At 44.4% G+C, this 24,533-nt stretch overlaps 1 protein-coding gene across 2 annotated transcripts in view; it reads right to left on the reverse strand.

The window, feature by feature from the left end:
- The window catches only part of Tbc1d1 (TBC1 domain family member 1), a 175,767-nt gene that overhangs the window by 84,329 nt on the left and 66,905 nt on the right, over window positions 1–24,533 (reverse strand). The gene's annotated exons all lie outside the window — the stretch shown is intronic.

Below are 24,533 nucleotides of genomic sequence, written 5' to 3' on the forward strand. Positions count from 1 at the left end.
CAGGCCACAGCACCCTCCAGTGTTAAGTGGCGAGCCTCCGGGCAGGCTTTGCACTCTTATCCCTAAGGTTCCAGGTCATCTCCACTGAGCTTTCCCTCAGATGTGACTCACCTAAACACAGCTCTTTCAGAAGAGCTCAGGGCAGTGCCCTTTGAAAAGCTTTCCTCGGAACAAAGGGCTCTAAAATCATCTCACATTTATCAAAATGGTGGCATCATTGTATTCTTCAAATGGCAACTAACAAGTAACGATGTGATGCTGCATTTCCTAATGCACTGAGACTATTTTCACAGGAGTCACATGAATCTGAATTGTCCCAATTATTTATTAACTGTACTTCCAAACAGAGAGTGTAGTTTCTTCCATCCTTCGAGGTCTGCTAAAAGATCCACTGTTTCTACATGCTCCATCTCTAATCCCACAAGTGAGCCATCATGTCTTCCATCACATTTCAAAGAGGGGGAAAATGTATGAAGCCATTTGAACTTAAAGCACTTCCGCTGTAACACAACAGCTACAGACCCAAGGTCTCAAGTGTCCCTTGACTCCTGGAGTCAGAAGCAGCTGAAGAACACATCTCACCCTGGTCAGAGTTCATTCAAAGACCAAGTCCTATCTCTGCTTGCTCTGATGGGCTCCTGGCCCCCTGCACCATGAAGACACATACAAAATAGTGCAAGGCAGATTCTGGGAGATAAGACAGCAGCTCCTGCATGACAAGGGGTGAGGTGAAGCTCTGGGGGAAAGATAATGGGAGGGAACACAGGGGCCCTGGAAGGGCATTGACTCAGGACTGAAGAGACTAGAGAAGGACCAACCACAGAGAGGCCGGTCAGAGGCCGTGAAGGGCGAGGCAAAGATGTCCTAAAGACAGGGAAAGCGGGCACAGGAGAGTTGGTGGACAGGAGCTTGAAGCCCAGAGACACAAAAAAGAAGGAAGATGTCAGTATTAACCCCCACAATAAACACAACTGAAAAACAGCCTATATGGTCTATAGGAATATATATATCAGGTTCCAATGATTCCTGCCTCCCCCCCCCCACAACAAAATAAACCAACCAACCATGACCTTCTTGGGGCAAATACACTGGGGTCACTGGAGACTTACTCCCTCTGATACGATCTGGTCCTTTTACTGAAAATCTTGCTGAATTCAGTCCTAGCACTAAGAACTGCGTCATTCCTGTTTGCAGATAAGCCGATAAAGCAAATCCAAACTAACCAAACCAGAGGGGGGGGGGGATGTGAAACCTGCTTCACTGAAATAAATTTAATGAGGGTATGGGTTTGGCTGGAGTGTCTGATACTATGGGAACCACAACAAAAAAATGTTAGATAATTAAGATGAATTACCCAAAGTTAATGAAGCGGGCCTGTTTAGGTACACAGAACTCACACACTAACAAAGGCATGGTAAAGGGCAGTTTCTGGTGCAGGTTCAAGTCAGTACTGTTTCATAGAGACAGGGAAATGATTCTCTAAGAATCGGAGATACCTCTGCAAATCAAGTCCTTATTCAAGCGCATGGGTCAGCTTTTTAAGGATTTAGGGATTTTAGTGGATTATAAACACACTTGTAACTGTAATTTTATTCACAAGGATTTAGGAGGGCATTTGAGAAATAACCTTTAGGGGAAAAAAATGTCACTTTTATTTTGCATTTACAGGTTTGTCTGACAATTATTAACATACAAATATTAAATTACTCTTTTAGAGTCTTGGCCTCCTCCTCCTGTGAGCCTAGGGTGACCTGTGACAATGGTTCTTTACTCTCTTGACCCCAAACCCTACAAAGCCATGCAATCAAAAGGTTCAAATCTTTTTGTGCACTTTAGGAACACCTGTGAAACAGCCCGGGCCATCAGGGGTGTGCATAGCCTAAATGCCACCAAATATCTGAAAGATATCACTTTAAAGAAGCGATGTATACCTTCCAATGGTATCATGTTGGAGCTGGCAGGTGTGGTCAGGCCAAACAGTGGAGCTGGATGCATGGTAGGTAACCAAAAAGGAGTGCAGAATTCTTGCTGCACATGCTTAACAATGCAGAGAGTATGATGAACTTAAGATTTAGGTGTGGGTTGTCAGGTCATTGAACACATCCAGGTGAACAAAAGCCCCTAAGATGTGTCCATAAATTTACAGAGCTCACGACTGGATTAACCCCCACATGAGCTCCCCCTGCCACATCGAGAAGATACTCCAAACTGTTCCAAAGCCAGAAGAAGAGGGTGCACACAAGAAAAAGATCCCAGAAAAAAAAACTGAAGAAACAAAAACTTATAGCACAGGAATAAATTCAGCATTAAATAGATGCAAATAAACGTCAAAAAAAAAAAAAAAAAAAAAAAAAAAAACCAGTCTAGCATCTCTATTTAAAACTATAACAACTTTCCCTATTATATAACAGAAACTATTTTGAAGCTGCAAAAAGATGGCAGGAATACTCATTGCTATGTCCCTCAGAGGGGATGCTTTCGTATTGTAAGGAGTTAAATAGAAACACAGCCAATTTCATATTGACTGTTTTCCAGGAGGACCAGATGCGCTTGTTGTAGATAATGAGAACTAATACTTGCTTGTTGATCATGAGGAAGGAACTACTTTAAAATCAAGCTTTTCTTCATCATCCCTTCTCTGCCTTTGATTTCACACAAAACTCTTGTTGGTGCCTTGTTAGTTTTCCCACAGTATTTAGAGAGAAAACACAACGGTCACTTTCTACATAGCATACACGGCCATTCATGTTTGGCCAGGATGAAATGAGACTTGAGCAAAGGGACAAAAGCAGCCACACTACATGGTGGACTCCAACCGCTCTCCACGAAGATGAGCCAACTGTCAGCAACTGCACAGACAGAACGAGCACAGGACAGTGACTGGGCAAGGTGGGCACACAGGAACACAGGAGGACAGAGAAAGCAGTCTAGCCATTTAAAAAGAAACTGAAGTAGAGACTGGACAACTTCTGTGTTTCCCACACTTGGCCCATCTTAAAATAAAATCAGCCACCAACGTGCCCGAGTCAAATTCAACTTAATTCTTACTGTGCAAGAAAGGATAAAATTGTAGGTCATATTTAAAATGCAATATTCAAAAACAGAGCCTGAGAGAATTCCTGTTTGAATTGTTTGCCCATTCTCCCCATACCCACCTAGCTGCCATGTAAAGCAAGGGAGAAAATGACCACACAGTACCAGTGGACAAAACTGGACGGGGAACACAGGTCCTTTGCAAAGCATCTAACACTGCCTCACACCTGGACCAAAATGCCCCTCGGAAACATCTGATCCCTTTCCTTGAATGGGTTTGTTCATGTCTGAGTTCAGGGGTGTCTGTCCTGACGACAGTGGCAGGGCAAGGGCTGACATCATGAGGCCACATGTGCTCTCATTCTGGGATGTCAAATACACCTTTTCCTTACCTATAAGCAGAATTCACCCAGCCAAAAACACAGCAGAAGGATTTTTCTGAGTTTTTGGCCAGATCTCCATAAAAGATAAGGCCTTCCTGCCAAAGGGGACCTGAAGAAAAGAGGAAAGTTCTGCAAGCACGCACAGGACCCATGTGACAGACAACAAGAAACATGGGTAACCTCATGAAGGCCATGCTTCTCTCTCAAAATCTCAACAACTCAACACAGGCTGGGAATGGGCATCAAACACTGCTGAGCCTCAGACACTGAATCAAATGTAACTTTCATTCTGAGCAGAACTGCAGTGCCCACCTTCATAAATAACTACAGAGAGTCAGGGCCAGAGCCTCTGATCTCAGCAGCCACCACACAGAGGCAAAGAGCTCATCAGACCAAGGCATCCACTAGGGACTGGAGGCTTTCATCTTCATTTCTTCCTTTGCTATCACATTTACGGAGTATAATTCCAAAAGCATGTTAGTGCCTGTAGAACACGCCCTTCCCAAGAGGCAAGGGTTAAGGCCTTACCTGGATGGCTTGCTTGGCCTAAAAGGGCCAATCTCAAGAACCAAGGAAGAAACAAACACAGCTATTGTCATTTCTTCAGTAATCTATCTTCCTTTTTTTTAATTATTTTTTTATTTTAAATAAGGTTGTTCTGAGACAGGATTTTTTCTTTTTCAAGACAGGATTTCTTTGTGTATCTGTGGCTGCTTTGTAGACCACCAGGCTGCCTCGGCCTCCCAAGTGCTGGGATTAAAGGCGTGGGTCCACCACCCGGCAATCCATCCTCCTCTTTAAACACAGGAGCAGAACCATTCTTCAGTCACTTTGATACATATTGAATATATTCACAGACACATATTTAATACATATTCATATAAAAGACAAGTCCAGAAACATTACATCACCCACAAACTCAGCCCAGAAACATATACAGCTACAGGGGTTTTTCCCTCCATGTGACTGATTGTGTATATCTCATTTCTCTCTCTCTCTCTCTCTCTCTCTCTCTTTCTCTCACACACACACACAATGTTCTGCAACTATTATCACTCCTCTCGTTCCTTTAGAAAACTATGACATTACTCTTAGTTACTGTATGATATTATAGTTTGGATCTTAAGTGTCCCCCCCCCCAACACTAACACATTATTAAAAGCTTGGTCCCCAACTGACAGCATCATTTGGTGGGAGGGGGAGGGCCTGAGAGGCAGAAGCAGGCCATAATAGGGTATGGCCTTGAAAGGGATGCAGGGCTCCTGCCATCCCAGTCTCCATCTTTACTTCCGCACCGTCAGGAGGGAGCAGCTTTCCTGTGCCACGTCCTTCTGCCTCAGGTATGAAGCAACAGGGCTAAGCACCTGTAGTAAGCACCAAAGCCATTTTTGTATCCAACATTTTGGGGTAGGAAATGTTTTAGTGTACTGTTCGGGAAAGGCACAGTTGGCTCCTCTCTGTTTGGGGGTGAGTGCATATTACAATGGCCACAGGCTATGGAAGGCTGTGAACTGGAGACAGACAGCCCTGCTGGGCTCAGCGAGCTGCCTCCTGAAGGGATAGTGGTCTGCCCACACGACTACCGATCTTTCCTCTAAGCAATGTTTCTCTCAAATGCACCCTAGGGGCTGAGACTCTGATAGCCCAGTGAAGCCTATCCCTTCTCAAAATTAAGTTTTACAGCATATAAAACGGTACACTAGGGAATAGGAAAGAATTTGATTGTAATGAAAAGAAATTATCCAAATAATTTTGATAATACATCTTATTGCCATATTTAACAAGATTAGTAGTGAGTCACATTCTACTGTAATTAATATCATTCAAAATAATGACACCAAAGCATTTTGGAAAATATATGCAGTGTGAAAATGGTAATGAGGAATGGTTTTGGCTCCAGGCAACAATATCTCAAAATACAGAATTCTTGGAATTTGCTGAGGTGAAAGTGATACATCTTTTGTTATTCATAATATGACACTTTCCATCATACCTAAATGTATGCTAATGAGTGGCTCAGGGCAGGTCTCCACAGAGCTCAGGAGCCAATCATGTGATGTGGAATTTGGAAGATCGATTCCAGAGCTCCCCACTTGGTGAACACTTGGAGATGTCCTATCCAGGGGGCATGGGAGCACAGACAGATGGGACAGGATGGTCTCTACCCCAATGTCCACCTGCTCTATTCATTTCTTCCACTTGGCATCTTTGGTAGATCTGGAACTATAAGAAGAGGACGTTCTGAGCTTTGTGTACCACCTAGCAAGCCACTGAGTCAAGAATGAGCAGTGTGAGCCTGACTGTTGTTTACAAGTGAACCCTGGGCCTTGCAAGTGGCTGTGCATGGGTGCAGTGCTGTGGGACTAAGCCCTCGCCTGTGTGGTCTACTCTGACTATGGGTCGATTAGTGCCAAAACTGAACTGAAGCTCTGCTCAGTCAGCTGGTGCCTGGCAAGTTGCAGAACTGGATGTTAAATGTGGGAGAAACTCCCCCAAACACTTCACATCAGAGGGTACCAACAGTAAGGGCAGGGGGGTGGGTCAGTGGTAATGCGCTTGCAGCTCAAGCGTGAGGGCATGGCAGCGAACTCCTACACCTCAGTGCTCAAGGAGGTAGGAGTACATATGTAGACAGGAATAATCCTGTAATTTCCTGGAGAGCTAGTCTAGCCAACTGATGAGTCCCAGGTTCAGAGAAGACTCTCAAAGACACAAAGTGGAAAGAAATCCATACAATGTTGGGAGCAGATCACAGCACTGTGATTTTATTGACATGAACATGACAGGGACTGCTAATGATGCCGGTTTTGCTGAATTCATTAACAATCAGAGGGTTAAGTCAGATTTTAGTTGGACGCTGATGAAGATAGAGATGTAGTAGTATTACATTTTCCCCTATCCAAGTGCGTTTACCCAACTTCTTATCCTCAGCCCAGGTTAAAGACACTGGACTGAAGCAGTCCCGAGAGGTCTACTCTAGCAAGGACTCTTAAGATAAGAGACCTGGAGGAGGCTGGATAGACATGAGGGCTGGGGGGAAGGGGCAAGGTGGCTAGAGGCTGATACAACCAGACTGGCCTCACAGCAAGAGGACTCAAAACTGGCTGGGACCAGCTTGACTGACTGAAATCACCAGGGTCCTCTGTTTTATTGTAATGGCATCTCCATGTACTTAGCTTTACAAAGCTGCCTGCTCCCATCATGCATCTGACTTAAGACATGGAAAACTGTACTGAGAGACAAAAGAGCCTTCCGATCCTGCAATTCGACTTCTAATTTCCCTTACAGTGTTGGGGAACACTGCCCAACAATTCTTCACACAGCCGCCCTGTACACACCCTCTTAGAGAAAAGTCAACTCTCTGGCATGGTCTGACTTATATTTTCAAAAGATCTAGCAATACAACTGTGTATTATTTCTTCCACATATTTTCACTCATAGAGATTCACTTTAAAACTACTATTTTATTGTTACTGTGTATACAGGATGTCTGGGGTGCCAACACGACTCCAAACCACCTATTCAAGCCTAATTTAACAAGTGTTACGACAACATAATATATGTTCATGTAGCTTAATAAACTAAAGCAAAGCACTGAAAATGCTTAGATGGATTTCTGATCCCATAAACAAAAAGGTTTGGTCCTGGCCTTATAGTTAATTAGAGGTAAAATTACACATGCAAATATCCATAACCCAGTATCAAATCCCTAGGTTTTACACTAAACCCTAAGGAGAGGGCATCAAGCACATACGTTATAGCTAAAGACGCCTTGCCTAGCAGTGTGCAAGTACAGGTCAGACGGCTCCATGCAATGGACATTTCCCTCCCACCTTTATGTGGGTTCTAGGGATAAAATTTTATCTTTGGGCTTGTGCAGCAAGCACCTTTACCTGCCCAGCCACCACCCCAGCCAAAATCAGACATAACGTTAAAAAGAGGGCACTAAAGAACAGCTCTCAGTAGGCTATGCGCAGCAGGTTCCAGGCAGCAGTCATAGTTAATAGTTTATTTTCATACTCGTACGGTGCTTTCCCTATACTTTATACTCATTAGTATTGTAATCTTTAAAGGGTTTAACAAGTTTAAAGCACACTTTGGGGTCTCTGTGGTGGCATATACCCTTCTTGAATTCCAGTCCTTGGGAGGCAGATGCAGGTGAATCTCTATGAGTTTGAAACAAGGCCATTTTGGAGCACTGTCACCAAAAAGGAAAGGAAAGGAAAGGATAATCTTTCTTAAACCAGTACTTTCAAATTTACCTTCTACTATAGTCAAGGAAGGCCTTCTAGTGGCAAACAAGCTAACAAATAGAAAATCCTTCTTCATCAGGAGCAGAGTGATATATATGTAAATTATTATAAGTTGCAAGACAAAAACCCCTTGCAGTTGGTAAGTACCCATGGCAGCTTCAGCTTGCCAACCGGTTCATGTGAACGAGATTTAAGGACCTGAGTTGCCTGTAAGCCTGGGATAAGCCCACAGAATGGAAGGAACAAAACCCTAGGGCATTAGGAGAAATGTCAACCTCACATCAAGGGAGAGGTCATGACCCCACAGTGCTTCTTGCTGATCAGACTGCATCAGTTCTGATTTCAGAAGACTTCAAAAGCCGCAACAGGGTGATGTAATGTCAGCAGTGCTCTGAGCCAAGAAGGCGGAAGGGGCCCAGGGAGGGGTCTAAGGTGGCCTCCAACTGCCAGGGAGCAAATCTGCCCCCAGAAAAGGCTTCAGCATTACACACCAGCAAATAAGGAACAAAGGTGAGTGAGTTACATACAGATTTGTGATTTGAGTATCACCAAGTACACAATATATGTAGTTTCCCTGTATCTTTTTTTTTTTTTTTTTTTTTTTTTTTTTTTTTAATTTAAGGAATGGTGTGGGTTTGGTGGACACTGGGAACCTGCCTCCAGCCGCCACCTTCAAGGGTTGCAGAGCACAAGGCATGCATGAGGGGCTCAGTTCTCTCCCAGCTGGTCCCCTAACTGCAGGGAGGCTGTCTTCATGTCACAGGATGAGACACTCACTATCAGGAGCATTCCTAGACAGCCAACACAGACACCAGCAAGAGGTAAGAGGGCTGCAGTGGCCAAGAGCTGCTGCTGGGAACCAGCCCACAGCTGGCTGGCCCACTCATGCCAGAGAGCACCAGGGCGTGGTGGCCAGACACCTCAAGACTTACTAGGCTGAATTCTGACCCACCCACCAAGATTGAATTCCACCCACCAAGAGGGAACCAAAAGTCTCTGAGTCCTAAGGACATCTTCAAAAGTGACGCTCCATCTTGATTTAGAAGGACGAGAGGAAGAAGATACACTAGGACCAGCCCTATGGGGGAGGGGCATGCGCAGAGTGGGACCTAACTGCCCCTTTTAGACGTGGTTAGTGTCCATGTCTCCTGCACAGCCAGCCTCAACTACTGCCTTAGCATCTGCTCTCCCCGACTCAGCAGAGGATTCCTGGGTCCTTCAGCTGTGCCAGAGGTTGGGGAGCGGGTGTCCTCCTCTCCTGCTCCCCATCTTCCCAGCTTTCAGCAGAGAATGGCTGAATCTACTGCGTCTCTACCTCTGAATGGTTTCCTAACTTGACTCGAACACCCAATCACCTCTTTAAAAAGAATCACCTGAACGTCAGGCACCTTGACCACCCGACATCCCCATCAACCTCATTCTCTTCACCGGGAAGTGGGTCTCCCTCCTTAGTCCCTGGTGCCCAAGTGCTTCCCAGGCGACCAATCGCAGAATGGCAAGGGGCTTCTACTCATTTCTCCTTCCCTCTGCTTTCAACCACAGAGGTGCACATTATTTATTCCTCAGCATGAGCCCAATCTCAACTGTGAGTCAAGCCTGCACTTTGTCCCCCTATCACATTCAGGCCTCTACTCCACCCAGGGCTCTGCCTCTGGCCTATGCCTGAATCCACTCAGTCCCTATCTCACTCAGCTTCCCCAAAACCAGGCTTTTTATCAATCACAGGCATCCTGAGTCTCCCTCTGCCCATCACATTTCCACCTCCACACCTTCACTAGTGCCAACTCTGCCCTAACTCCAGGATGGGGCCCTCCAATCACTCATTCAACCTGCTCATTTCAGAGCTTGGGGAAAAAAGCTGCAAAAGGCTAGCATGACTGGCATCAAATCACAGAGCTCAGGTGGACAGAACTGGGCCTTCCCAGTCAAAGCTGCTTTCCCAGGCCACGGGATCTGGTTTGCATTGGGATGAAATAATCGTTGGTGTCAAATTCCTTATTCGGCTAAGACCTCTAGCCTTCCAAATTAACAATAATGATGATGATGATGATGAACAGCAGCACACGTCCACATGTCTGGAAACATGCACACTGTGGGCATCTCTTGAGACCCTCTACGTGCTTAGCAGCAGTGACTCATGATGGTGAAGAACTTCCTTTGCCACTCGCCATGGATCTGCATGAAAGGCTGGGGGCACTCACACTTTCTTTCACTCTGCTGCCTGTCTGTCCAATCCAGGTGGAACACGGTAAAAACACACACCTACCTCGGCAGGCAGGTGCGCCTGGCTGAATACTCACAGCCAAAGTAGATCTGTGGCTCCTGGAAAGAAAGAACACTGTGTGTGTGTGTGTGTGTGTGTGTGTGTGTGTGTGTGTGTGTTGCACATGTGTGCTTACTACACTGTATCTGTGGAAGTGTGCATACATGTATGTGCTCAGGCATGAAGAAACCAGAGGTTAATGCTAGGTATTTTCCTCTACTGCTCTCCACTTTCTAAAAAAGAATTATGTGTTGTTGTTTTATGTGATGGGTGTTTTGCCGCATGTATGTCAGTGTATCACAAGAGTGCAGTGACCTCAGAGGTCAGAAGATAACTTCAGCACCCTGGATCTGGCGTTACACTCATTTGTTAGACATCGTGTGGGAATAAACCCTGGTTGTCTGGAAGACCTCAGAGTGCTCTTAACTGCTGAGCCATCACTCCAGCCCTCCACTGTACTTTTGACACAGAGTCTCCAACTGAATCCAGAGCTCAATAACCTGAGTTGTCTAGACAGGCTAGCCAGTGAGCCTCAGGGACCCCAGCCCAGGGCTGGGACCACAGTCTCTAATTTACTCACAATGAAACGCCATCTGCATGGGTGCCATGGACTCAAAACTGGGTCCTCATACTTAACTCAGCTAGCCCTCTTTACTGACTAAACCATCTCCCAGCTCCCTGAAACCCACACTGTCTTTTACAGACAACATTATTCAAGACAGTCATCTACAAGCAATTCTGACTCCAATTATTCCTCTGCACACACCTGCCTTTTTGTCCAAGAGGTCATGTCTCATTCTGTGTGTGCTGTGGAGGATTTGCAATAATGTATCCAAACGCACAATGAACTAGGAGCAGAAGGGGCTCTCAGCAGATGTCTAGAATGGCCACACTGCTCCAGTCAACAGCGGGTGGCTGCAGAACATCCGTGTGGAGCTGTGTGCTCTCCTGGTCTAGCACACAGAGCTTTTCCGGGGAGGGAAACAGCCTCCGCCCATTAACACTAGAGAACTGCCTGAATGTTATGTTCTCTCGCTTACACCAAAACCAAGTGGAACGGACCGAAACGCCGCGGTGATGTAAATTCCTAGACATTAGTCATGGATTTCGAGAAATGAAAATATTTTAGAAATCTTTCCACTCACTTAGAAACTTGGGAACATGGGTATTTCTGGAACAATAAGAAGGCTTTGACCATAGCACCTCTATTAGCATTTCACGATCACCATATAACCTGTTAACGATCAAAATAAAGGAGACATTAACTTATTACTCATAAGCGGGTTTTTGTTTGTTTCTGAAGCCAAACTTAATAAGCTCTAGTATTTTATATTTGGAAACTTACATTGTGTTTACATAAAAAAAAAAAAACAGACACACGGACAATAGAAATAGTCACAAATGCCTGTGAGTAAATATCGTCTCAAAAATCTTAGGTTATTTTCATCTAATGACTGGTTTCCTTTGGGTCCACCCAGTAAAAAGAACTTCTACAAAATACCATTCTTGGCTAATTCTCTGCCTTTAACAGGTCTACAATTGTAAACTTCACTGAACAAATAGGCTTCCTTCCTATTTTTAAAGTTTTCCAAAAGTGGAGAGCCTGTATCTCTGGTTGGCCAGCTTTTCCTTGTTTAAAATCTTGGCAGTAAGAAAATCCTCACAGTACCCTGAGAGAGGAGAGAGAGGAGAGGCAGCAGAGTAGTCCTGCCCTGCCCACTTCAGGGAAAGGCCAGAGCTGTGGCCTTGGGCAAAGACATCCAGGCTGTGCGCAGCAGAGACCAATATAGTTTCTCTACCCCATTTTCCTCTTATCTGATCTAAATGACTTGATGCTTGACGGAAGACCATGTTCTTGTTCTGTTCTACTGAGCAAGAGCTTATGTTTAACTCCCACACCACGTGACAAAACAAGTCAGAGCCCAAGCATGACAGCACCAACAAATCGATAAAGAGAGCACCAGTCGGGACTCCTTCTTGGTATGCGGGGGTGGGTGTGTGTCTATGAGTGAATGGTTGTGTGCAAGTGTGCATGTAGGAGCACACCTGCACATGTATGCAGAAGTCAGAGGAGGGTGGAGGGTGGTAGAGGATATCAGGTGCCGAGTTCTGTTCCATCATTCTCCATCTTACACTTTTGACACAAGGTCTCTCACTGAACTCTGAGCTACACCCTCAAGAATCCTTCTATCCCCACCCCATACCATGCTGGGGTTCAGGGATGCACATGATATACCAGGATTCTGACATGGATGTTGGGGATTTGAACTCATGTCTTCACATTCAAGCAGCAAGTGTTCCTAGCCACTAAGCCACCTCCCAGCCCCTGAACATCCTGGCTGTACTCACCTCACCCATGGAGGTCTTCTTTTTCTCACGTTTAAGAACAGGAAGAGCTGAGACTGTAGCTCAGTGGTAGGTAGAGTGCTTAACTGAAATCCACGAGGCCCTAGCCTAGGTTCCAGCTCTACCTCCAAAAAAGAATAATGATGTAATAACAGTAAATAAAAAGGAGGAACAGAGCTAGCCGGCTGTGGAGCCTCTCTACCCGCAAATGCAACGAGGCAGTGTTGATGAAACACACCTAAGTGCGCACTCTGAATTGTTCCATACTGAGCAGCCGAATGCTAAGCGGCCCGAAGGAAGCCATTTACTTATCCCCATGCACTGACAGTTAGAAAACTGTGACAGAGCCCACTCTAAGGACTTGTTCCTTCTTACTGGAGATGGATGAAGATTTATGATTCCGGCCAGGGTTGCAATCACAAAAAACAAATTCCAAATGGAACAAGAACACAGTGGACATTCAACACTGCATGCTCGCAGAACAGGACCTGGGGCCGAGGGAAGTCTAACATTCCCAAGCTCAAGAGACTGACTGAGAAGATGTGATCACCATGACTTATCCTATAAATAAATTCAAGCTAAAGCAAGCTTGGCAAGCCACGTGCGGTAGGGCAAACCTGCAGTCCCAGCCCTTGAAAGCCTAGGTGGGAGACCATGAGTTCCAGCACAGCCTGGGTTACACTGGGACAAGGAAGGAAAGGGGGGAAGGAAAGAGGAGAGGGAAGGGGGAAAGAGAAGACAAACCCAGTAACCACTGAAGTGTGAGCTTGAGGGAGGGGAGGGCATCACTTCAAAACTGACCTCTTGGGACTCCCTCACTGCCCTTAACATTCTTTCAACTCTGACTGATCTTTAATTTTCCACTTGGACAAGGATCTTGTCCTCTGAGAATGGAGCTCCTTTCCTTAAGAGAAAAGGCATAAAATGACCAACTAGCCAGCTTTGGGAAGTAGGCACACAAGGGTGGAACCAGCTGCCCATAACAAATGCTTTCAGTGTCCTTACATTTCTGGGCCAGAGAGAAGAAAACTGGAGAGAGAAACCAGCGAACTCCAGAACAGCCAGAACTACACAGAGATGCCCGGTCTCAAACCTCTGCCCTCCAAAAAAATAAATAAGAAGAAAACATAGTTATGATAGGACCAGAGGAATTGGCCCAGCACTTTAAAAGCACTGGCTGCTCTTCTAGAGGGCCTGGGTTCAATCCCAACACCGAAATGGCAGCTCTCAACTCTAGTTCCAGGATATACAAGTCCCTCTCTGGCCTCACATGCATTCATGCGATGCACAGATATGCATACAGGCAAAACATCACATAAAATAGAATAATGTTTTAAACATTAAAATGGCCCTGGTAAGTTACCTAGATTTTTCTATACTTTAGTTTACACATAGGCATGTGCGCGTGTGCGCGCGCGCGCACACACACACACACACACACACACACACACACACACACACACGAGAGAGAGAGAGAGAATAATCACACTAGTATTACAATTATTCCAAGTATCAACAAAGTGATTGAACTTGACTACTCCCGACACAATGGCTGACATGTGTAAAGTGTTCAGAAATGTGATCATCTCTTCTCCCCATGGCATTTCAATGCTAGCCCAACTTGCCCTTCTCTTAAATGCCCAACACAGGTAATGGCTTTCCAAACAAAATCAATTTCCCCAAGTGGAGGAAAGGAAATACATTATACATGTAGCTCATTCCTGTGAGTCTTCTAGAAACAAGAGCACTAAATGGATCAGTGTGTCACCACAGTTTAGTGCCAGAAAATTGCTCTGTCACACTGAACTCCAGCACCTCTCACTGTGCAAAGGCTGGGCCATACTCTCTTCCCTGCACACAGTCCTACGGCTGGTCCTTCCAGGCCTCTGCAGCCTCGTGATTACTGCACTTTTCCTAGTTCAAATGACCGCTGGCCCCAACCACCGCTCACACTTCCCATGGCCATCTTGATCTGAAATTCACAAGTATGCCCTTATGTGACTAAATAAAATATGGTGGAATAAAATACACTATTGAAAAGACACACATAGCTTTGACTCATTAGAAAGGTTAGAAAACACTGCGAACAAATCAGCAAGGCAGCATTAATGTGCACAAAACCAAGAGAAAGAAATTTGGGTTTACGTGAACTTGGTGACCAAAATTGACTGCCTGGGTACCAGTTTCCTCGTATGGATAAACAAACAGAATCACACTCAAATCTCCTTTCCACTTACTCTGGCCACAATCACTAACGGCCTGTGCTGGGACGAAAGAGAAGGCTCCCTCAGTACTCAATCCACACAAGTCCCAAGAGTTTGGCTAAAATAACAGGCTTTCCCCAAGATTAAAAAGACTGGTGACAGAAGGTGCTGTGCATACTGCCAAGGGAGGGGAGCGACCAACAGTCTTACCCAGGTGTGCCACCTATGAACCACAGAACACGGGAGGGGGGACAAAGGCTGAGAGCCAAAGCCTGTAAGGCCGGGAAAGCTGCTGTAGGATTCTGTCTCCTAGAAATGAGAGCGAGTGAAGCTTCACTCAGGATACCTCTACAATATGGTTAACCTAAACAAGACCTGAACAAGGACACCAGCAGGCATGCTAGAGCAGAAGTCTCATGGGGTCCTGCCCCTGCACAAATAACTACAGGTAGCTAAGGGATGCTGAGGGTGGGAAAAATGGTCTTCCACCATGGAGGAGCCACCTAACTGATTATCCAGCACCAAGTCCCGAAGCCACACACATGTAATACTGAATGGACTCAGCAGTGTCTATGTATTTACGTATGTATGTATACACACAGGTACATATGTACACACACACACACACACACACACACACATATAAAACAATCTAAAAAGAGGAGGACAGGGATTAGAGAGGAAATGGGTAGAAGAAGGTAAACACAAAGGAAAGAAGGAAAGAACATACAGGCAACACAAACTAGACCTGATTTAAAAAGAAAAGACAACACAAATTTGGGCAGGTAGGAAAGAGAGGAATATCTGGAAGGAGTTTGGGGAGGAGGGCTGCCTAAGATCATAGTACACTGTATAGAATTTTCAAAAATACTAATAAAAATTACAGCGGGGGAGATAAAGGGGAAAAAATACTGTTCCAGTGCTCGGGAGGCAGAGGCAGGCCTCTGTGAGTTCAAGGCCAGTGTGGTCTACAGAGCTATTTCCAGGACAGGTTCCAAAGCAATACAGAGAAACCCTGTCTCCAAAAACAAAACAAAACAAAACAAAATACTGTTGTCAAAAAGTGTTGGGGGGGGAGGGTCATACTTGCAGAGGTTCTCAACCTATGGGTTGACCCCTTATAGGTCACCTAAAAGTGCCAGAAAGCACAGATATTTACATTACAATTCATAACAATGCAAAATTAGTTACAAAGTAGCAACAAAACAATTTTATGGTTGAGTATCACCACATGAAGAATTGTATTAAAGGGTCGCAGCATTAGGAAGACTGAGAAGCACAGGACTGGAGAGATGGCTCGGCAGTTAAGAGAACTTGAAACTCTTGCAGCACCCATGTCAGGTGGCTCACCACCTGTTACTCCAGATCCACCGGACGTGACACCTCTGGCTTCCTCAGGTACCTGCACTCATGAGCACACACCCTCACAACGACACACACATACACATAATTAAAAATAACAAATCATTTTTTTTAAAACTTAAAACCACAGCAGAGTTAGACAACAACCCTGAATAACTCAGGTATGTCAGGCATGTGAGGAGACCCCCTCTAGTTTCCTCCAGCCACCCTTTTGCACAACCTACCACACTATAACCCCATTTACCCTTTCCTGAAGGGTTCACCCCGACCTCACGTTCTTGTATCCTCATAACTGTCCTAAACAGTCATGTTCCCACTACAATTAACCTTCACAGTTCTCCTCTCCCCACCAAACTGCAAGATGCTCAAAAGGATGGGAACACTGGCTCATTTCTGTACCCACAGCACCTGATACTGCACGTGCGCAACATCTACTCACTTCACCTACCCATACAGCCAGGTTCTGAACAGTCTATGCTTACAAATGGTCTTTCCAGTTTCCTAAGCGTATTTTTATGTTAAGTCACAAATAGATTGTACAAACAAAATGAAATAAAGAATAAACAGATGGGAATCTTTTTGGGATGAGAAAACAGGCTTAGCAAAATTAACTTGGACAATTTTTCTCAAAGTAAGTAAATAGAATTCATGCATCTCTTCTGTCGTAAAACATGACAGATATGAAATAACCTGGAGGAAAGAATCAAAGTGTGAGACACTACGTAGTAATCTTCCCGTCACATATTTTTTTTTCAGGTAAATCTAGCAAAATGACATAGAATACTGATTCATCACTCTGTTTATGACAAAATCAGAGATTAACAGGAATTTTTAAATGCAGTCAGTTGAGGTATTTACATTTATACTCTCACAAATCTAACTAAAGATTTGTTTTCCCATAGGTCTCACAGGTGTGCCTACACAGCGCTCTATGAGACTTCAAAGGGGCTGAAGAGGTGGGCAGGCAGTAGCATCTGCTGTTCTTGCAGGAGACTGGAGTGTTGTGCAATATTAGTTTAAGATGTGTTACATTTGCTTACGCTACAGAATATCTGCTTAATGATGCAAAGGTGTGTTGCATCCCTCTGTATTGCATCTGTTTAACTCTGTGAAGCTGTGTTACTTTGTCTGCCTATAGCACCTGATGGTCTAATGAAGAGCTGATAGGCAGGGCTGGCATGCAGAGAGAATAAACATAAGGAGACATCTAGGGAAAAGAGCAAGGAGGGGAAAAGGAAAAGAGGACCCAGGGGCCATCCAGCCACGGGGTAAGAAGGAGGCAGATATGTAGGAAAAAAAGAAAGGCAAAGCACAGACAAGGATAAGAAAAGCTGGCTACAAACAAGCCAAGTGAAGGCTGGGCATTTATAAGTCTCTGTGTATTTCTTTGGGAGCTGGGTGTCAAGCCCCCAAAGGGTAAAAAGAAGAAGAAAATAAATAAATAAATAAATAAATAAATAAATAAATAAAAGTACACTGGAGTACAGTTCACAGGATCCACTTGAGTGGCTAACAAACCGATGCATAACTCTAGCTCCAAGGGATACAGCGCCCTCTTCTGGCCTCTAGGGGCACCAACATGCATATGCACACATGCACACAGAGACACCATTGTATACATCTAAAGCAGTAAAATAAATCTTTAAAAAAAAAAAAAACTCAAAAGAAAATATTATTTTTGCCCATGAAATGAACGGGGGGGGGGGGGAGACACTTCATATCACATCACCAGAAAAACACAACCAGGAGATATCACTACATTCCTATTCGATTAACAAAATACAGCTTTCAGCGTTAATTATCGTTATCTTCCTTGGAGAAACATGTGCACCACGAGGTCGAAGTAGACGCTGCATAAAATGTACCGCTAAGCACAAAAGGAGAGGCAGGGTCCAAATGACCTGGTCTGTACACTGTTGAGAACAGAGCCAGGAGATGCTGGGAACAAGGGTGGAGACCAGGGAGGCTGGTCCTAACTGCGGGACAGCACACTGACAGCCAATTTGTCTCAAAGGGTCTAGAGCTCCTGTTACCACCTCACCACGGGGAACGACCCTGAGGGTCCCTGCTGGCCCCTTGCCCCTAGCACTCCACAACTGTCCTGCTGTCAACTGTGGCCAACGTAACGCATGTGCCACAAATCGTCTCTTCTACTGTCTCAAAAGAAAAACTCATTATAAACATTAAACCACCAAACCCAGGCCAGCAACAGCAACAGCAACTTTCCTTACTGCTGGTAGGGATACAAAATGGAAGACTGGACATTCCTCACAAAAATAAATGGAGGCTTCCCATATGACCCAGAAATGTCCCATGGTCTCCACCCCAAAAACATATGCCCACAGGAAATCCTATAAACATGATAGCAGCAGCTTCATTTATAATTGCCAAAACTTTAACACAATTAAGGCCCTCTTCTAGGGGTAAATGGGTCAGTTACAAAACATTTGAATAATGGAATATTATTCAGCAATAAAAAGAAACGAGGTAGTATGCCTGGGGTAAGGAGCTGAAGACACAACTCAGTGATTAACAGCTCTAACTGCTCTTGCACAGAACAGGAGTTCAATTCCCAGCACCTAAAAGATGGCTCACAACTGTCCATGACTACAGTTCCAGTGGATCTGATGCCCTCACCTGACATCTGCAGGCACTCACCTGGTACACATTCATGCAGACAAAATATGCATCTCATAAAATAAAAAACAAGAAGTAGAAGGGACTATTTATAAATAAAGGGAGCCAATCTGAAGAAGGTGTATATGGTATGATTTCCATAGGCAAAAATACAGAGAAGAAAAAGACTCGTGGTTGTCACGGGTTCGGAATGGACACAGCACGGAGGGTTGAGAAGGCAGAGTGTTCTGTAGGACACTGGGAGCTGGCACAGCTCACTGTTCATTCTGGCCATGCCCACCAGAGGATCTCCCCAGTGCGAGGTGCCAGTAACAGGATGGACCATGAGGAAGGTGCAGGCAGGCTAGGTAGGAAGCCTCTGCATCTCCCACTCAATTTTTTTTTTTTTTTTATGACACAAACACCACTTCCTTCTTGCTCTTTTATATCGCACTGACCACCTTCAAGGTCTGTGCAAAGTGCGCTGGCCTCAACCTCCTAAAGATCTTCCAGGCTGCAGTGCAATGTCTGGCTCTAGTACCATTTTAAACATAGCGTTTCTGTAAGAGAGGAGAGGATGCAATGTACCATCTTAAACAAATACCATTCCAATTCCTAGACGGAGGTAACACCCATGCTTCGTAGGGCAGAGTTATATATGAAGAGCAAAGACCAAAAACTCTGAATTTGATAAAATGAATAGTAACCACATTAAAAAAAAAGTTCAATTTTTTTTTTTTTTTTAAGGTGTCAGGGTGTGAGGGACAGAGGTCTTCTTTCACTTTTATCCCCTAGACATCCAATTTCAAGATCACTGATCTTCTCTTTTAGGTTTCTCTTGTAGAAAAGATAAAAACAAGAAGCCCAAGTAGAATCATGGCATATGTTCTCAGAAAAAAAAAAAAAAAAGAGGACCTTCTTACTTGTGGTGTGGTCCCCGGCCTGGAAACAGCCACATGACCCAGGAGCTCGGTAGAAATGCAGCAAGGAAGGGTTCCATCCCGACCACAGCCACATTACCTGGGGCACCCAGGTGACTGCACACGCTATGGTACCCCATGTTGATTTTCACAGTGTTATCAGACTAGCAGAAGGGCTATGCTACTTAAATAACCACAACATAAGGCACCTCACAGAGTGGACCAACAGCTTCAAGTCTGAGGGAGGTCGGTTATGGTCTCCAGAGGATCCCGACTGGGATCAAATGATAGCTTTTCTGAAGGAGACCTGATTCCGTGGGTGTTCAGGTGACCACTCACTTGTCCAGCCTCATTGCACTGATGCACAGAGCAGTCTAGCAGCCCGACAAAAATCAGTCCTGCCCTGCCCTGCCCTGCCCTGCCCTGCCCTTCTCATTATTCTCCACTCATCCAACAGATGAATGATTAATCAGAGATGCCTTGGGAAAAGGGCAGAGGGTGGAGGCGTTTTGACAGAAATGGACCATTAGGACACAGACACATACAGACTAAGATGAATCAAGGAACAAACTAAGATGACCCTTGTTTCTTATTATGAGACCTGCTCTGGTTGTGTTCTGCAGGAGACCATCCTCCACTCCAGCATTCCTCCATCCTCTCTTCATTAGAACAACCAATCCTAGAGTTACTAGCCCAAAAGAATCAAACCTCTACAGACAGAGATAAGGCTCCACTGAAGCTGTACTGATGTGTGGCTTACTCCAGCTGCACTTAGCAGAGGCAGCACATTTTCCAAGTACAAGGGATGGCTAGACTACTATTAAGGAGTTCTTTGCTCTTTATTAAACTTAAGCAATCACTAATTAAATGTAGAATTAATATAAAGGAGAAAATGCCTGTGCTTTAAGGACATCTCAAGGACAAACCAACATAGGATGACTTCAAGCAAGACTGCAGTGTTGCCTAAATAAACACTTGCAATAGCCAGGTGGACACCTCCCAGAAGAAGGGCTGTGAAGGTGGCTACGCTGTGCTCTGGTAAACTGAAGAGCAAGTCCAGCTGACCGCTGGCACGGAAGGGGGCCTACTCAAAGGTGAATAAATAAGCTGGGAGCCAGGAAGGGACTTGGTTGAATACTGTGGTTAGAAGCAGCTAATCAAAGAACAAGATGCACTCATACTCAACAAAGATGAAGTAAAAATTGCTTCAGGAAAGTAGATGGAGCAGAGCCAGCAGGCCAGATCATTTCAAAAGCTGAAGAAAAATGATGCACCCAGCCTGCCTTTTTACCACCAACACCTCCTAACAGAGATGCAATAGCCCAAGTACAGCCCAAGAAGTCTGCCTCCTTCCATCCACAACACACATCAATGGACACCACCACCTCCTTTCCACCCATCTACTGTCCTCCTACTGTGTTTAAACACAATTCCAAACCCAGCCCTGTACTCAGAGCTCTCATCTACTCGGCCTAGAATGCACTCCATGGGTGGAGTTTGCCTCTCAGGACTAGCTCACAGGGCTTTCCTGATGCTGCTGAGCCCCAGAGCAAGCTTAAGAGCACTCCCCACCCCACTGTACCCTACACCACCCCACCCAGTCCCCAACCCTCTCAGTTTACTTCTCTTCCTAGCACTGAACAGCAGCTGGAATTACCTTGCTTATCTATTGACTTCTCTGGCTCTCCTGATTGGAATGTAAAGACCACAGAAATAGAGAACTGGTCTACCTCTCTACAGTTCCTCACAACAGCCTCACGTACAGCAGGTACACTGCTGGGTGTGTGTATGTATGCATGCATGCATGTATGTATGTATTAAGTGACCTAACAAATGAAGATGGATATATATGTATTTATGTATGTATGTTTTAGACAGACAAAATGTTTGATGCCAGTCAGGGCTACTAGTTAGTAAGATTTTTGTCTCAAACAAACAAAACAACAACAACAAAATGAAAATCTTCAATGTGCAGTTTTTAAAGAACAAACCTATTGTGTAAAACACACCTCTAGTGCAATGGTTCTCAACCTTCCTAATGCTGTGACCCTTTAATACAGTTCCTGGTATTGTAGTGGTTCCTAACCATACAATTATTTCATTGCTACTTCATAACTGTAATTTTGCTATTGTTATGAATCTTTAATATCTGATATGAAGACTAGCTGATGTGCCCCCCAAAGGGGTTGAGACTCACAGGCTGAGAACCACTACTCTGGAACATGAGCATTAATTACCCAGCACACTGACAGTACCCAATATACACTTGTTGAATAAAACTATAAGCCCCGTAAAATAATACATGGCACAAACCACATGAAAATACCTTGAATTTCAGACAAGCATTTTTATATGCCATTTGTCGTTTTTTAATCTGTAAACTAATATATACACACATACTCAAAATCCTGTGACACTACCAACAACCTTAGTCACAATCTTTACAAACAAGTACAAATCTAAGTAGGTTCCTAGGGTTAGCTGGCAGGTCTTCTGAGATCAGTTTTCACTAACAGAAGCCAAGAGTCAAGACTGTGGGGCTGGAGGAACATGTGTAGTATAATCTAGAAACCATAAAGCTTGAGGACTTCCTTTTTATTTATTATGTCGGAAGGGGAACAAGTATCCCCAGGAAGATTTATGAAGAAACTGTGCTTAAACCCCAGAGCTATCATTTGTTCAGTGCACACTTTCAACCAGGCTCCAATCCATGCTCAACTAAAAGCAGAACAAGGGTGTATGCTCATTCAAAAGCAGAACAACAGCAAAAGAACCTCTTGAACTGTTTCCCACCTAGGTCTTATTCTTCCGTTATTAAATTGCTCTCTACAGTTACCGAGTCACCGTTCACACAAGGGAGATTGCCAACTCAGGTATCATCAGTCTGCATCAACACCCACTCCCCTTTCCCTCCCCTGCCAGGTGCAGAGCTTTGGCTGCCAAGGTCAAGATGGAAAATAAATCAGCTGAATGATAGGCAGGTGTGGTGTGAGACCTGCGCTCAGAGTGATCTCATGCATTTTTAATTCCAATATAAATGCCCGTTAGTATTATGCCCATTTTTCGTGTTAGCTACACCTCTGTTTCTGCCTTTAGACCATTCCTTATTTTTAAAACAGTAAGTCTTCATCATGGTCTGAACAGGTCCCCAGAAAATGAACCAGACCAAGTAGCTTTTCTTTCTTTTTGTGTGTGTTTCAGTTTGGTATTTTTTCCTAAAGACTGAGTTTCTTGAAGCCTAGAGTGACCTTACCTCACTATGTGGCTGAGGATGATGACCCTGAACTCCTGATCTTTTTCCGTTCATCTCAATGCTGGGGTTACAGGTACACACTATCATACCCCATTTTACGGAACACTCTCCAAAAAGGTCAGATTTTTTTCATTCACAAAATAACACTGGGTGAAAAAATTAATTCAAGATGTAATCTATAATTGTACGTGCTACAAGAATATGAATATAAACACGTAACAAATGGGCATAGAGACATACAACTTTAGGATGTCTGTCAGATTGAGACCAACATGGTCTAACCAGTTCCAGACCAGCAAAGCGTATATAGTGAGACCCTTTCTCAAAAAAATTAAAATTAAAAAAATAGTGACAACTAAAGAGAAATTTGCTCTAAAAACCATTGAGTGGTTTTTTGTTTTGTGCTACTGGTGGCCTAAGGTGTTAACACCAGTTCAGGGATAACAAAATCAAAATCAAGCTATGAGCCCACGGTGTGGATGTCTGAGAAGTACCCACCCCCTGAAGGAGGCTGGGACTTCCCAGAGCCCCTCCAAGCTATTTGAAATAAGGCTTCAGTCTGCAACAAAGTCAACAGAGGCCCATGTCCTACAGTGAAAAGCAACTTGTTACACATGCTCCAAAGAAGTAAATACAACTGAGAAATAGAGAAGCAGTAGTAGGTTCAGTTGTTCTGCTACTGCTGCTGCTGTAAGAATCTTTACAGATCTACTCCTTGCTGGTGTTGGAATGAACCTCTGTGAAACTCATTTCCCCCCTTAGAGTACAATATTAAAAACAAACAATAACCAAAATAAACAAATACCAACAATAATGGTAAGATCTACAACCTACAGAGTATACATATTCTGAATCGCTTTGTAAACATTAATACTATTTTTAAGTTTATCGTTAACAGGAAAAGTTAAAAGATTCTTTAAAAGCAAAATTGTGAACTTTTTTCAGGAGAAAAATTATACTTTATGTACAGGCTCAAAAGTTTTCTACAAAGAATGGATAAAGAAAATGTAATACATTTACACAACGGAATATTACTCAGCTGTAAAAACCACCGACATCGTGAAATTTGCAGGCAAACGGATGAACTAGAAATAAATCATCTTGAGTGAGGTAACCCAGACTCAGAAAGACAAACACGGTATGTACTCACTCATAAGTGGACATTAGATGTAAAGCAAAGGATAACCAGCCAACAATCCACAGCTCCAGAGAAGCGAGGTAACAAGGAGAACCCTAAGAGGGAACACATGGATTTCCCTGGGAGGGAGAATTACATGAGCTCTCCCAGGTAAACTGGGAGGGAGGGGATGGGTAAAGTGGAGGACACGGGGGATGAGAACATGAGGGAATGGGATGGTCAATGGGGAGAAGAGCAAGGAAAGAAATACCTTGATAGAAAGAGCCATGACGGGGTCAGAGAGAAACTCCACAAGGATGACCCCAGTTAACTCCTAGCACTAGTGGAGAGGGTGCATGTAATCAGATTGGTGAATACCCCAACTATCATCACAGAGCCTTCATCCAGTACCTGATGGGATCAGATGCAGACATCCACAACCAAGCACCAGGCCAAACTCCCGGAATCCAGTCGAAGAGAGAGGGAGGAGGGAATTATGAGCAAAGGAGGTCAAGATCATGATGGAGAAATCTACACAGACAGCTGAACCAAGCTCTTGGGAACTAATGATCCCTGGACCAACAGCTGTAGAGCCTCCATGGGACCAAACTAGACTCTCCCATATGTGGGACACAGTTGTGAACCTTGAGTTATTTGAGGGGCCCCTGGCAGTAGGACCAGGACCTATCCCTGAAATGAGCCCTATGAGGGGATGTCAAGCTCAGCCTTAACACAGAGCTTAAAGTCTGGCACATTAAGCTTGGGTCCTGTCCCAACTTTGCT

The sequence above is a fragment of the Phodopus roborovskii genome, unplaced genomic scaffold (assembly GCF_943737965.1).
Source record: "Phodopus roborovskii unplaced genomic scaffold, PHOROB, whole genome shotgun sequence".
Lineage (NCBI taxonomy): Eukaryota > Metazoa > Chordata > Mammalia > Rodentia > Cricetidae > Phodopus > Phodopus roborovskii.